Source organism: Podarcis cretensis (assembly GCF_951804945.1).
Source record: "Podarcis cretensis genome assembly, chromosome: 15".
Lineage (NCBI taxonomy): Eukaryota > Metazoa > Chordata > Lepidosauria > Squamata > Lacertidae > Podarcis > Podarcis cretensis.
The window spans coordinates 37771003-37786293 of NC_137185.1; the positions used below are offsets into that span (position 1 = coordinate 37771003).

The 15291-nt window shown below is 46.5% G+C and overlaps 1 long non-coding RNA gene across 1 annotated transcript; it reads right to left on the minus strand.

Annotated features, from left to right (window-relative positions):
• Positions 1-2635: 2635 nt before the first annotated feature.
• LOC307203982 lies at positions 2636-6876 on the minus strand. Its single transcript, XR_013833416.1, has 2 exons — positions 6745-6876; positions 2636-3270 (listed from the first exon to the last, which is right to left on the minus strand). It is a non-coding gene; the product is annotated as an uncharacterized lncRNA (long non-coding RNA).
• Positions 6877-15291: the final 8415 nt, after the last annotated feature.

Sequence of the window (15291 nt, forward strand, 5' to 3'; positions counted from 1 at the left end):
TTTACTGTTTGGTCTTTGCACCAATCAGCCCAGACTGTATGGGTTGATGGATTAATTTATTGTGTAAGGTAGAGTATGAACTTAGGTAGGTAGTGCAAGCCCTGCTGGATCAGACCAAGGGTCCCTCCAGGCCAGCACTCTGCTCTCACAGTGGCCATTCCAATCCCCACGGGAAGCCACCCAACATCACCTGAATGCAACAGCAATCTCCCCACCTGTGATTCCCAGAATTTGGCATTCCAATGCATACCGCCTCCAGCAGGGGAAGTAGGTTGCAACCATCACAGCAAATAGCCATTGATAGCATCACGCTCCATGAATTTGTCTAATGCTCTTTCAAAGTTACCCATGTTTGTAGCCCATCGCTGCCTCTTGTGAACGTGAATGTCATAGTTTATGCACTGTGTGAAGAGCATTTCCTTTTGCCTGCCCTGAATCTTCCAACATTCAGCTTCATTGTATATCCGAATTCTAGTATTAGAAGAGAGGGAATTTTTCTTTTGCGTGGACAGGCGGAGTCCCCAGATCCCGAGTGGTCCCCCCCGTCATGTGGAATAATGACTCTAGACAACGTGCTATGGGATTAAATTGGCCACAACTTTATTAAATTTCAAATATGGGTAGACCTTGGCTCAGGCATTGGGCGTTCTCCCTCCCTAGTCCCCAGCCGGGGACCTAGGGAGCATCAGGGTTATCCATTGTGTGTGGGGGGGGGGATGGGCCGGCTCTGGAGAACATATGTTCAAGCAGAGATAGCCGCCCCCATTACGCCGCCGCAGGGGAGAGCAATGATGACCTTTCGGCGTACGGCCAAAGCCTCCCTTCAAAAACTCCTTTAACGGGGAACCCTGGTATCGCCGCCGCAAAGAGGAAGATGGACTAAAGGATTCCGCCCAAGGCCTGATACCGCCAAAGTTGTAATGTTTTGCTACGGGAAAGGCGAAACCTGCCAATGCAGGGAAATTCCTTTCCGGCCCTTTAACAGCGACCTTATCATAGCAGCGCCCGCATACCTGTGGAGACAGGTTAACCTGCAAAACCTATGAAGAAAAGATAACCTGCAAAAGAAGGCATTAACTGAGGGTGGGTAGGGTGGGAGAAGCTCTGCAGCCAAGTGAGGATTACCAATTAAGATCCACCCTCTATTGTGTGGGCAGGTAATCCCTCCCCTTACCTGGCCTGGTTTCCCTGGCAACGCTTCCCCCAGATGGGATTGGACAACTCGCTGGGGTAGGCGGGGACCTCCAGGTATCCCACCTGAGGGAAGGCAAAGCCTATGCTGATGGGGCCACTCCAGATCCAGGGCTGCACACGTCCCCGCAAAAGGCGCCCCCCGTTTTAAGTGGGGAGCGGTCATTGTCCACCTCCAAAATTCACTAGGGGTCAGGGTTCCCTCCCCCAACTCTACATTCTATACTCAATGCTCAGGGTGATGCTGGCAAATAGGAGAGGGGCTCTAGTCATAACAAGCAGGTCTGTGCAAGGGGGATAAATAATAATAATAATAATAATAATAATAATAATAATAATAATTATTTATATCCCGCCCTCCCCAGCCGAAGCCGGGCTTAGGGCGGCTAACAACAATAAAACAGTACAGAAGTACAGCACAAACAACACTCTAAAATCATTCATTATAAAATTAATTAAATTCAAGCCACTGGCCACCATTGGGCCAGAGCTCCGCGAAGATTGCCGAAGGAGGGAGTCAGGCTGTGCCCTGGCCAAAGGCCTGGTGGAACAGTTCTGTCTTGCAGGCCCTGCGGAAAGATGTCAAGTCCTGCAGGGCCCTAGTCTCTTGTGACAGAGTGTTCCACCAGGTCGGAGCCACAGCCGAAAAAGCCCTGGCTCTAGTTGAGGCCAGCCTAACTTCTCTGTGGCCTGGGACCTTCAAGATGTTTTTATTTGAAGACCATAAGTTTCTCTGTGGGGCATACCAGGGGCAAATGATGGTTTCAGTCATTGGTAAGTACTAGGAATGACCAGCTGGCTAAATTGGAATCTGCTAGGGCTTTGTGACTCAGAAACAGAGAAAAGAACCCCATTAGGCTGTTCCCTGCTTTGCACACCTCAAAAACTGCCTCACCATTTTGTTCTGTGTATGTCAATTCAGATGTCCATATAGATCCAAAAAAAAAGGGGGGTATTTGCTTGACATTGGAATTTGCGAGAGTGAGGGATGGTTGAAAACTGTGGTTGGCTTTAAAGTGCTGTAACTCAAGAGACTTGTCTCCCGTGACTTTTCTGCACCTTTGAACATCTACCCCAGTCTTCCCTAGCCTCCTGCCCTCCAGATGTTTTTTGACATGAACTTCAATAACCTCTGACCATGTTACAAGTGTGACATGAGCCAGTGTGGTGTAGTGGTTAAGAGCGGTGGACTCGTAATCTGGTGAACCGGGTTCGCTCCTCCACATGCAGCTGCTGGGTGACCTTGGGCTAGTCACACTTCTCTGAAGTCTCTCAGCCCCAATCACCTCACAGAGTGTTTGTTGTGGGGGAGGAAGGGAAAGGAGATTGTTAGTCTCTTTGAGACTCCTTTGGGTAGTGATAAAGCGGGATATCAAATCCAAACTCTTCTACCTGAACTCACATGTGCACAGCCAGCACTCATGTATGTTCATATACACACTGCTGAGAGGTTTGGGATCTTTCATTCACCATGCTGGCTGGAGCTGATGGGAGGCACAGAGACTCAGATATTGAAGCTCATATTGAAATTAGCCAGACCTGCTACTCCTTCCACCTGTCACTTTGGTTTCTGGTTTTTGTCAGGCTGGTTTCGAACCTTATGAACCAGATGAGCTCCTCCTGACTGATAGGAGGCCGGAAGCCTTCACGGCACATTTGGAAAACAGGGCATCAGCTTCTCTCATGATTGTTTCTGTCACATGCACAACACACTTCTGACAAACAGAGAAAAAAGCATGACTCTGGCAGAGCTGTCACACTGCTCCTGTGTCCGTCTCTATTAAATACTGGGCAGTCAAGGAGATGAGTCCCTGTTAGATCTCATTTTCTTCAGCTGCTGGAAACAACCATTGGGTAGCCATCCTTTTTGGAAAAAAGACACACAGTTCATTGTTACGTGTCCATCTTTACCAGTCTACTGTAAAATTCAGGTCTGTAAACATGTCCTGTAAGCAAGCAATGCTGACAGACTCAGCATGGTGTCCCTCTATAGCTTGCTTAGGCATTGGGAGGTTGGGGGCATGAAATGACCCTCCATACTTCAGAGTATTGTCATATCTGGAGGTACAAGATGAAGGTCTGCCCTTGGAAAGGAATGATGGAATCTGTTAATTTTTGTTTCCTCTTAGTTTCCCACCCTTAACTTCAGTTTGCCACTTATCCACATCTGTTTGCTATGAAAATAATAATAATTCCTCGTGACAATTTGTTAGCAGTTCAGTTTATTTTTCTATGCATTTCCCCCAAATATAATGTCTTTTTGTATGCTATTTTCACAGATGTCTTTTTTAGCCACACTGTCCATGAACATAGACATTTTTGTAACCATTTTTTGGGGGGTGGATAATTGCGCCGTGAAATTTGGAGAAGTGCAAATTCCTGAGACCAGCCAAGCTTCAATTTGCAGGCTGCTTTGCAAAGTGTAAATTAGATAGGCACATATTAAAATTTGTAACCAACCAAATCCACCCCCATCCCTATTAATGATAAGGGGCCCTTATGAACACAACAGGGCATCCTCTTGCTACCTATCCTTCTTCTACTTAGCATCCATTATTTTAAAAGAATGCCTCTGCATTTTTGCCTGGCAAACTCTTGGAGGGATAGAAATGTAGGGAACCTTCTTATCAGACCATTGATACATGTAGCTCAGTATTGTCTACCAGTGCAGACTGGCTGGCAGTGGATCTCTAAGTGTAATTTGTCGAGAGCTGAGAACTGTTAGGTGACCCTTAACAAATTACAATTGCGTGTTGAGTCCCACAGCACCACCCACAAAATCACACATCACACATGAATTTTTGTTTAAGGTTTTTGGCATAATTTTGGCCACAACTTTATTCAAATACAAAAAATGTGAGTGGTTGCTTAGGCATTGGTTATGACTATCTGTCCTTGCCCTCAAGGACAGAGCTGGCCCTTCCGGACACCAACGGAAGCCAGCGTGGGAAACAAGTATTGGGTGAGAAAATGAGGCCGGGGAACAGTCCGTCACCTCTCACCCTCATGTTCCGATGGGGCTTGCACGGCCCAAGTCCGACTCCGGGGACAAGGACGAAATGAATGGCAAGCCCCTGGATTCCTTTAACGGAATTCCCTTCGCATCATTTGGAGGGATAGGCACTTATCCCTCCAAGCACCAATTTAACCAATGCCTAACCGCCAACCTTACAAGTTGTGACGATTTGCTATGCAGTAGGCAAAAACCAAGGGACGCAGGTGGCGCTGTGGGTTAAAGCCTCAGCGCCTAGGGCTTGCCGATCGAAAGGTCGGCGGTTCGAATCCCTGCGGCGGGGTGCGCTCCCGCTGCTCGGTCCCAGCGCCTGCCAACCTAGCAGTTCGAAAGCACCTCCAGGTGCAAGTAGATAAATAGGGACCGCTTACCAGCGGGAAGGTAAACGGCGTTTCCGTGTGCGGCTCTGGCTCGCCAGAGCAGCGATGTCACGCTGGCCACGTGACCCGGAAGTGTCTCCGGACAGCGCTGGCCCCTGGCCTCTTGAGTGAGATGGGCGCACAACCCCAGAGTCTGTCAAGACTGGCCCGTACGGGCAGGGGTACCTTTACCTTTACCTTAGGCAAAAACCAAATGGCACCAGCCAATCAGCCAGATGGCAAAATTCCTACCAGGCCCCTGCACCAAGGCGAACAACCCCATGACAGGCATAGCAAGGTCAAGCGAACGTGAGGAACCACCCTTAAAAAAGGGAGGGAGGGCGGGTGATCCGGTGCAAAATGGCCAAGAGAACGTCTCACGTCTGTCCCTAGTATTTAAACCCTCTGACCCCTCCTCCAAATTGGTTACAATAAAGTTCCCCCAGCAACCCAATTAACCATTTAGAGGCTTGGGTACCTCATCCAAATTTGCCTAGTCACTACAGGGTGGCCTGTTCTTTCCCAACCACAACACGTGTTCTCTGCTATGGAGAACCCGCTTTCCAAGGATTCATTAAGGGGAAGCCAGAACTTTAAAGTGAAACAAGTGTCCTTTAAATGTATGGATGTGGCCAAGGTTTCCCTTAGGGAAGGAGAGATGGAGGAATCAATCTATTTCCAGTCCATGCTTTATATCCAATTCTACATAGAGTAGACCTATTAAAATTATTGCACCTGTTATTTGTGTCCATTGTTTTCAAATGGTCTGTTTTGTGTAGGAGTAACACTGAATACAACACCGTACCACTTCTCTGTGTGTGCATTCAAGTCTACTCTTTCCTGTTTCTGCATTAAACAGTGGATTTATTTATTTTTAATGCATGAAAATTTGAATTTAAATATGTGCTTTATTATGCCTTCTGTCACAAAATACATCATGATATATGCATCAATGTCAATATATGCATTTCTAAACATAATTTATTCTAGGATACACATTTTGTAGACACTTGTTCTTGCTTCTTCTTTTTTTGTGAGAAGTGTGAAATCAAGGAGGTGCAGATCAGTTCAGTTCACACTAGAATACACACACACACCCTGAGCATTCCTAGAAGAGAGTGGAAACACTTTTTCAGCTGTAGCTGAAGATACCAGAGATGGAACCTGCAATCTTTTACAGACAAAGCCATGTCTTTCCTCAAGGACAGGAGCACATGAGATGTTGCTTGTCAGAAAGGGAAAGTGTCAGCTCTGATGAGGAGGATAGGGTCCTGTAAGATGGTTCAGTTCAATCAGGCAAAAGGAAGAGCAGAATTATACAAATGCACTTCCTGGCAGTGTCGAAATGTTCCCAGCCAGCTCCTGGGGTGGGCAGGTGCAGTGGGAGCAACCCCTACCCAATGGCCACAGACTTTGAGGGGAACATTCATGGCACCCTGGGAGCTTACTGTCTTTAAGAAGAGAGGAAGGTGATTTGTGTATTGAATGGAGTTATATACCATTCAGACAGACATTTAGGGCAGGAATGGGAAATACGGTAGGTAGCACTAGATTTGGCCTCATCCCCATTTCCCCTCGTGTATATCAGTTAGGCATCAGCAGCTTTGGCTTCCCCCAAATTGCTAATTTCCCCTGGGGGTATTTTTTGGGAGGCGAGGGTATCACCACTGGCAGAGGAACAGAGGTGCGGAGGGAGCAGACCACCCCCTGGCACCACTATTCTGGTAGGGTGCCATTGTGGTGGCCCCCCTGACACACACTATGCACCCCGCACGCGCCAGGCATCACGCCTCCACAGGCAGCACGTCACTCCCCCAGAACACGCGTCACGCCCTCACAGGCGGCGTACTATGCCCCTGGGATGTGCACCACGCCCCTGGGGGGCGCCAGCCCCGCCCCACCTGCTCTCCACCCCAGTAGCGGAGCATTTAGCTTCACCACTGGGTATCACAAAGCACAGCCTACACTTGCAAACCTCCAGTTGCAAACCTCCCCCTTTAAGCTCTGCCGCTGTATAGCAATTGGGTGTGTGGGCTGGCGAGGATACCATTAGTGACAGTGGAAGGTGTTCAAAAGTTTAATTGCTATTGGAGGAGGGTGGTGCTAGTTTGCTAGGAAAAGAGGTGCTGGAACTCACCATGAACTCCTCCCGCATTCTCTTAGAATGGCAATGACACCCACCTGAGAGGTGCTGGAACCAGGGGCACCTGCTTCTGGGGGGTGGAGGCACTTTGGGGGGCCCCCGTTTTTAAGGAGGGGCTGAGCCCCCTCAATATCTAGCAGCTCAGGATATCCTGCGGCATTGTGCAAGGGAGAATGCTTTGGGACATCACACATGGAATATTTCAACATCACGGGCAACGTCAGCTCCCTCAACTGCGGGTGCAAGCAGGCATCAATGGCTGGAACTGAGTTCTGGCTGAAAAGAAAGTTCTGGAGGAGGGCATTTTTGTGTGGGGGATCTCAGTGCCCAAGGAAGAGGGCGAGTCCTCTCCTCTCCAGCTGTGACCCTGCACCCCCAAATGCCTCCAGCACAGAAATAAAGATAGAACTATAGGAGCCAGTTTTAAGCCAATTGTAATGTTATGGGTATTTTGGAATGAGAATTTCAGCACACAGCAACATTTCCTATCCTTTTCCTTATCAATTGCCACCCCTCTGAAAATCACCCCTGCCTGGCAGTTAGGCTTGCAGGAAGGTAGCTTTCTCCTGCCCCACTGGAAGGCTCCCTTCCCACTCCAAATTGTCATGTGGGAGAATTATTTTCATGAGTGAGGGAGACATGGGGAGCAAGAGAGATAAGGAGAGATAGAAGTTGGGGTGCAAGAGGTGGGGTGAAGAGAGAGCAGAAGAGAACGTGGGGTGACAGAGAATGAAAAGGGAGACAGACAGGTGTCTCATCCACTGTCAGTTGTGGCTCCACTCTCCTCAGAACATGAGCCCTATAGGAACCGGCTCCATCTAGTCCAACACGCTGTTCTCTCAGTGGCCAAGCAGATGCTCATTGGAAGCCTGCAGTCAGGACCTGAGGGTAACTGCCCTCCTGATTCCTAGCAACTGAGATTCAGAGGCGTACTGCCTCCAACTGTGGAGGAAGAACATAGCCATCATGGAGACTCGACTTACCTTCCCTGGATTTGTCTCAGCTTTATAGCCATCTAGTGATGGTGGCCATCATTGCCTCTTGTAGGAGTGGGCTTGCCTATTGGAAGGTCAGCGGTTTGATTCCCCACGACCGAGTGAGCTCCTGTTGCTCTGTCCCAGCTCCTGCCAACCTAGCAGTTCGAAAGCACACCAGTGCAAGTAGATAAATAGGTACCACTGTGGCAGGAATGTAATTGGTGTTTCCATGCACTCTGGTTTCCAGCATGGTGTCCTGTCGTGCCAGAAGCAGTTTAGTCATGGTGGCCACATGACTCAGAAAAGCTGTCTGTGGACAAACGCTGGCTCCCTTGACCTGAAAGCAAGATAAGTGCCACACCCCATAGTTGCCCTTGACTGGACTTAACCGTCCAGGGGTCCTTCGTACCTTGTAGGAGTGAATTTCAATGTTTCGTTATGTGCTGTCTTCAGCCGCACCCACCACTTTTGGCTCTAGCCCTACCTAAGCTGCTGCAAGATGTTACCCCTGAAGGGAATGCAGCCCTCAGCATAAGGCAGGTTCTGCAACCCTGCTGTTATCTGGAATTTTTGGCCAGCTCTGCTGACCACCCCAGACCTTGTTACAGTTGCTAAGCAATGCTGTGGATTTCCATCACCTTCAAAACACTGTCTCATTTGCACTTTTGATGTCAACAGGGACAGCTGCAGAAACTGCAACTATGCCAAATATGCCCCCATAATTAGCTGATGTTTGAAAGCAACGGTGAATTATTGTGCCACGTCTGAAAATACTGGTGGCAGAAACTGGCAAAGAGCAGAGCAGAATTATCACTTTTATAGGTTTTGTTGTTGTAATTCTCACCCTGCATCACACATTTTGCATTTATGTGATTTTAACAGCAAGTTATGTTTACGTTTGTATTTACATGAATCTTATTAGAGAAACGTCTTCCATTTCTGACATTGCCGCACTAAAGCTTTACAGCTTCCTCAGGTGTATTTTTATTATTATTATTACTTCCTTTTCATCCTAATGGGGAATATGTCCTACTTTCTTGTTGAGAAGATGAGATGCTTGCATTATGCATTCCCAATATGAAAAAAATAAAAATAAAATGAAGGCAGGTTCATGGTCGTCAAATGAAATGTATTCAGAGTAAGCTTCCTACCCTGAGGGAGTTGTGCTTAAAGAATTTGATTTCAGGGTAGGATTAAAACATGATGCAGTTTATGAGAAGAAGAACTCTTTAAAATAGTGCTAACACTTCCAGCTGGAGAATGAAACTACTAAGATAGGGACATAAGAAGTTGCCTTAATCTGAGTCAGACCCTTTGGTTCATCTAACTCCATATTGTCTACACTGACCGGTAACAACTCTCTGGGGTTTCAGGCTCAGCATAATTCCCAGCCCTACCAGGAGATGTTGAGAATTGAAACTGGAACCCACTGCAGGCAAAGCAGACGCTCAACCACTGAGCGATGGCCTTCGCCTGAAGCTGTTCTTCAGCAGCAGGACCACTTAGGGAGTCTTGCATTTGAGGAGGGCTCAACATTTGGAAAGGTATCGAACTGAACAAAGCTATCAAAACATTCAGCAAAGTGTCATGTGATGACAACGCCAGCCACTTCGGTGTGCCATTGTCCAAACCTTGTGACACTGGCAGTCATAGCTCATTGCATACAGAAATTAAAATATTTGAACTGGCTGTAAGATGTGGCCATATAGTTGGTGTAGGGAAGTGCTTTTCAGACTTGGACCCCCATATGTTGTTGAATTGGCTAAATTGGTCGGGGATGATGGGAGTTGTAATCCAATGATATCTGAGGATCGAAGACTCAAGAACACTGGTGTGTGTTCATGTGTGTTTATCTGTGTATATCCTGGGGCTGCCATCTATTAAGATTCAGTTCCTTATCCTTTGCACTATTGATGTTCTGCTGCCACTACGACTGACAGTCTAAGTTTATGCATCAATGGTGTCACCTAGATGATAAAGTACATTAAATGTGTTTTCAAAGCACATGGATTTCCCAAAAGGATCCCGGAAACTGCAGCTTACCCCTCACAGGACTATTAATTCCCAGCAACCTTAACAATCTACAGGTCCCGTCAGGGATGACCCAACCACGAAGTGGGCTGAAGCAGCCACCACAGGGGGAGAAGTGGCAGTGGCGGTGGCTGTGGCTCTGGTGAGATCTCACAAGTCTCTGCTATTCCTTCACCTTCCCAGCGGCGGAGCAAGCCGATCGGGCACCTAGGGCAGTGCCCTGTGCCCGGGGGTGGGGCCAGCCGCCCACGGGGGCACCATGGGGCCTCCGAGGAGTCTGCCTGCCTCCTCCCACTCAGCCACCCTACAGTAGAGGGGGAGGCAGCAGGCGGACAGTTTGGACAGCGTGGAACATGCAAGCACTCTAGTCACCGCATCACTCCCAGAAGAGATGCGTGGCTCTGGCGCACTGCAGGCCCTGCGGTGAGTGCCACCTGGCATTTTGTCACCCCCCTCAGTGGGAACACCTGGGTCAAACCACCCCCACAGCACCCCCTTGCTATGCCCCTGCACCTTCCTCCCCTTGCACAACTTGTGTTTGTGGGGAGGGCAGGAGGGGTCTCTTCCTTTTCTGTGCCAGTGATTGCAAATCTGAAGACCATACATGCTCCCTCCAGGAATGTAACATTACAAAGGTGCTGTGCCTTTTAGCACCCCCTATAATTCCAGGGTGTTTTTAAGTTTCTCCATAGCTCCCCAGGTTGCCTCTAACTTGCTCTGCATCATGCCCTTCATTATACGCCTAGCAATTCCTGCCACTCAGTTTTGCCCTGCAGCGGTCTTTGCTATTCTGTGTTGTGGGCATCCACATGAGTTGGCCGATGTATCTGTCTTGCCCTGGAGCAACCCCTGACTTTCCCTTCTCTGGCTGCTGTTCTCTCTTTCTCTCTCTCTGCTTCTTTCTCAAACTGTTGCTTAAAAAAAAATCATGTGAAGGTTTCTGTAGGTTATTCTTCTAGAAGGTGGTCTGGTGCCTGGGGGTGTTTTGGAAAAAGCAAAAGGGCAAACCTAGTTATTTTGTGCTGCTGCAGTCAGTCATGTATTTTTTTATATAAAAAAACCAGCAATCATCAGGATTATTAATTTTGCAGCTTTATATCTCTGTTGCCTCCATCATACTGGTGCAAATCAGGAATAGGCAGCTAAACATAAACAACGTTGGACACAGGTATGAGGAGAATCAGGATCTGACTATGATGGATGAAGAATTAAGGTTGGCCAGCACAATGGATGTGTAATTTTGGGAAAGTCATTGGTAGTCATTGTCCAGGGCAGGAGATTTTAATTTAGAGATGGGCTAGAATTTCTTGGAGAAGAATTTCTGGTTGGTTTTTTTTTTTTTTTTTTTGTTTTTATAAAAATAAAAATCTGGCTCTTTCCAAATCATAGAATGATTTCAACATCCCCTGGAGAATATTTTGTCAAATGCCTGCCAACTTTCTGCCCTTGAATAAAGTGGTGCAGCTGTAGAATCAGTTTTAATTATGGCTTTAATATAATTTTTATATTGTTGGAGGAAACAATGTGCTCTTCCTTCATCTGTTGGTAAATAGCTTTATTTAGTATCTATTAACTGAGATGAAATTTATCAGAATAGAATTTTCTGAGAATTTCTTTCTTTGGCCCTCCTTAACCTGCTGGAGCACTCTGTGCTCCCTCTCCAGAGAATTTTGGGTGAAATCCTAGCACAATTTCATTACCGACAAACTAAATGGAGAATTTTGAGGAGGTCATTTTCACACAGCCCAAGCACAGTCCAAGAGAGAGTGTATTTACATTATTGAAGCACTGCACCAAAAGCATCTTAATGCAAAACCATTCCTCCGCTGTCCAAGTGTTTTATCAGTAAATAATGATAATAATAATAATAATAATAATAATAATAATAATAATAATTAATACCATCTGGCTGAGTTGCTGTTTTTCTAGAAAAAGAGGTGTTCACCATGAACACCTCCCTTGTTCTCTTATGATGGGAATGGTGCTCACCTGAGAGGTGAGTTTCGAACTTCTTTCAATAACAGTAGTGAATGTGCCGGTGAGTTTCGAACTTCTTTCAATAACAGTAGTGAATGTGCCCAAAGGGGCATAGCTCCATGGTAGAGGAACGTTTTTGCAAGCAGAAGGTCCCAAGTTCATGCTCTCGCATCTTCTCCAGTAAGGGCTGGGAGAGACTCCCTACTGGAATTCCTAGAAAGCTGCTGCCAGTCAGTGTAGACCATATTGATCCAGATGAACCAAAGATCTGATTCAGCATAAGACAACTTTCAATGTCCCTACATACTATTTATGCTCTGATTTCAGGATTAGTTTTAGAAGTCCTCATATTTAAACTGTAATTTAGGAAGAGTGTGGTACAGGAAAAAGCAAATAAGATAAAGAGATCAGGAGTGGTGAAACTTGCATCACAGCATCATTGCATGTTGCATTGCAACACTGGAAAAGGTACTATGATGCATATATGGCGGAATTGTTTAAACATCAAACAATTTTGGGAAACAATATATAACGAAATGAAAAAAAAAAAATGTTCAGATATTCATTTAGGAAAACACCAGAAGGTTTTCTATTGAGAATAGTACCAGGAAGTCTAAAGGAAGAAGACAAGACATTATATTTATACGCAACAGTAGCCGCAAGGCTATTGATTGCGAAAAATTGGAAAAGTGGTATTGTACCGACAAAAATAGAGTGGCTTGCCAAATTATTGGAGTATTACAATATATCCAAAACAATGGAAGAAATTGGAAGGATCTCAAAAGAGAAGATAGACAGGGACTGGAATGTGTTTAAAGGATACTTGCAAAATCATATTGAAAAATCAGAACTCCTATTAGAATAAACAAGTTCCGTTTTAAATACTGAAATACTAAATAAGATGGATAACAATGTGTAATAGAAAAAGAAGCATGAAATCAGGTTAAAGGTGTGTGAAAGAAAGTAATAGAAGTGGAAAGAAATTGCAATTGATTAGATTGGAAGTCTAACACAAAGGTGGGGTGAGGAGTGGTGGATGGTGATGGGAAAAGGAATTATCTGTGGGATTGAGTGTAGGTATGTTTGAACATTTTTAAGGATTGTATGAAATGTATGTTTGTATACTTGTATATTCGCAATATGTGTGTATTAATGCTGAATTATTTTAATAAAGAAAATAAAATAAAAAAGGAGTGGTAAAAATTAGGCCATAGGAAATAAACACAGTCTTCCAGACCTCTCCTTTTAGCACTTGTGACTCTTCCCAGGCAACAGCTCCCCTACACATCTTGTCGCCAGGCAACACCACTCTCTGGACCTGCACCAGAAAATCCAGGACATCCTGCTTTTTCCTGTGAGAGCATGGTGGCCATTTTGGGCATCCTGCTTACACAATTTCAGACTGAGCTCTCCCCCCCCCCAAGTGCTTTCTTCAGGTCTGTGATCTTCTGCTGCACCCCAAAACACATGTTTTTTTTGGGTGAAAAAGTGCCTGAAAGGGTGCTTTTTCTGGGTCCACAATCTTGTGCAGGACACGTAACCCATGCGAGATTTAGGACCCAGAAGATGGTGTCCTGATTTGGGGCTGCATTGTATTGGAGGGTACATTGTCTCTGTCTCACTGGAATGTGTCCTTCAACTCTGACAAAGCTTCTTTCTTGAGTTGATGGGGGATAGAGAAGGTTGTATTGTTGTGCACCAAAACCAGCTTTCTGTACAAAGGTAGAACTCACTTTTGTTGTTCTGCCCCCTTTTCCCCTCTGGCCTTGTGGACCCATGGCATATGGCCCCTGGAAGGTTTCCCAGCCAGAAATGAGGCTCTGGACAATTGGGGGGCGTCTATCAGGAGTGAACATGGACCACTGGTACCAAACTGTATGGGAAACTGCCCTGATAGAAAATCTAACCAACAAATTGATGGTGATACAGGAACAAGCACAGGAGGGCACCTTTGTCCTGGTGTGGCTCCACTTTATTATATATGCAAGCCAGCGAATGGTGGAGACTGCCTCCCCAGCCTGACCCTTCCAGAGAAGAAGACAGTTCAGAATTACAACAAGGGGTTGATGATGGGGAAAGCTGGGAAATAATGGGAGAGGAGGAAGAAGAAGAACCAGAGGGGAGACAGCCGGCAGACACAGTGTGTCAGGGCTGGGTCAGAACGCACAGAGTCCTCTGACATTGAAGAGAGAGTTGGGCAAGGACCAGAAGCAGCAGAGGAATGTGTGTTTGGAGAGGAGGGGGGAGCAGGGCCCAGCAGTGAAGTGTTAGAGTCTGTAAACGCAGGGAACCATGAAGAAGTGGCATGTGAGCCGGCAGCCTGCCAGGCACCACAAGGGTTAAGCTCTGAATTGGAAGAGGGAGGGAGATTTACATCAGCTCACGCAAGACAGGAGGAAAAAAGGCAGGACCAAAGGAGGGTTGTAAAGTTCCCATACTTTAGGTGCTGGAAGAGGGGGCAGAGATCATTGGCGGTATCTGAATCAATGGACTCAGACTAATGGTGATTAGCTTGTGGTGCCGTTTGTAAATAGTTGTAAATAAAGACTATAAAAACACCGATGGGGGTGAAGTGGTGATTACAGTGAAGAGAGAACGTATCTCCCTGACACAGTGTCTTTAGAAAGCATTCCAGAACCCCCCTCCCAGAACCCAGCAGGCATTGAAAGTAGGAGAGCAAAGAGCTTAAAGGCAGAGGGCAGTTCTCAGCACCTGTAGTAATGCCACATGTGTGGTGATCACACAGGGTCCCCGGACGTTTCACCATCTATTGATCCCTGCGCCACCACTTTATTTCTCGCTGTCACCACACAGGCCCTACCTGGTACAATACTGAGTCCAGTCAGAGTTAAATTGGAACATAAACTTCTGTTTATTTATTGCAGTTTAACAAGCGTGTGGTTTCATAAACGGTATTGGTCAATTACAACCATGGGGTGCCTATCCAGACCTATAACTTCCGCTACCTGCTCTCACTCACTAAACCACATCTCAGATATTTACTTGTCTTCCTAGCTCCTAACTGTTCCTAACTCAACTTATTTCACTAGACTAACTCAACCTACCCCCAGACTCTATTCCAATTCACTCCCACTCCAACCAACCACCCAACTCCCAACGAACTCCTCCCTTTGCCCCTCCCAGAGCTGGTTTAATAGTCCCTCTGACTCCACCCCCCTGGGTTCTGATTGGGTAACCTGTTTAACTATTTCACCTCCAGCACTCTCATATGTGAACGTCACATCGTGAAGGGAGAGAGGGAGGGAGTGGAAACTCACTAGGGGCAACACCATTATTCCAAGAGGCTGCATTTCCAAGCCTCCCTCTGTCAATATTGAATGAAAAGCAGTTGGGGGTTGGACTCGATGGCCCTTGTGGTCTCTTCCAACTCTATGATTCTATGACTTTTCCTTGTCTTATCTGTTCCTGGCAACCTGCCATGGGGGTTGAATCCTCTGCCCCCTGACACCCAGCAGCGTACAAATTGTTATGGTTAATCTGATCCAGCAACACACACACACCTTCACACAGAGAGACAAAGCACACTGCAGGCAACTGCAGCCAACTACACCCTGGGCCATCTAGTCTCTCACTCCACCA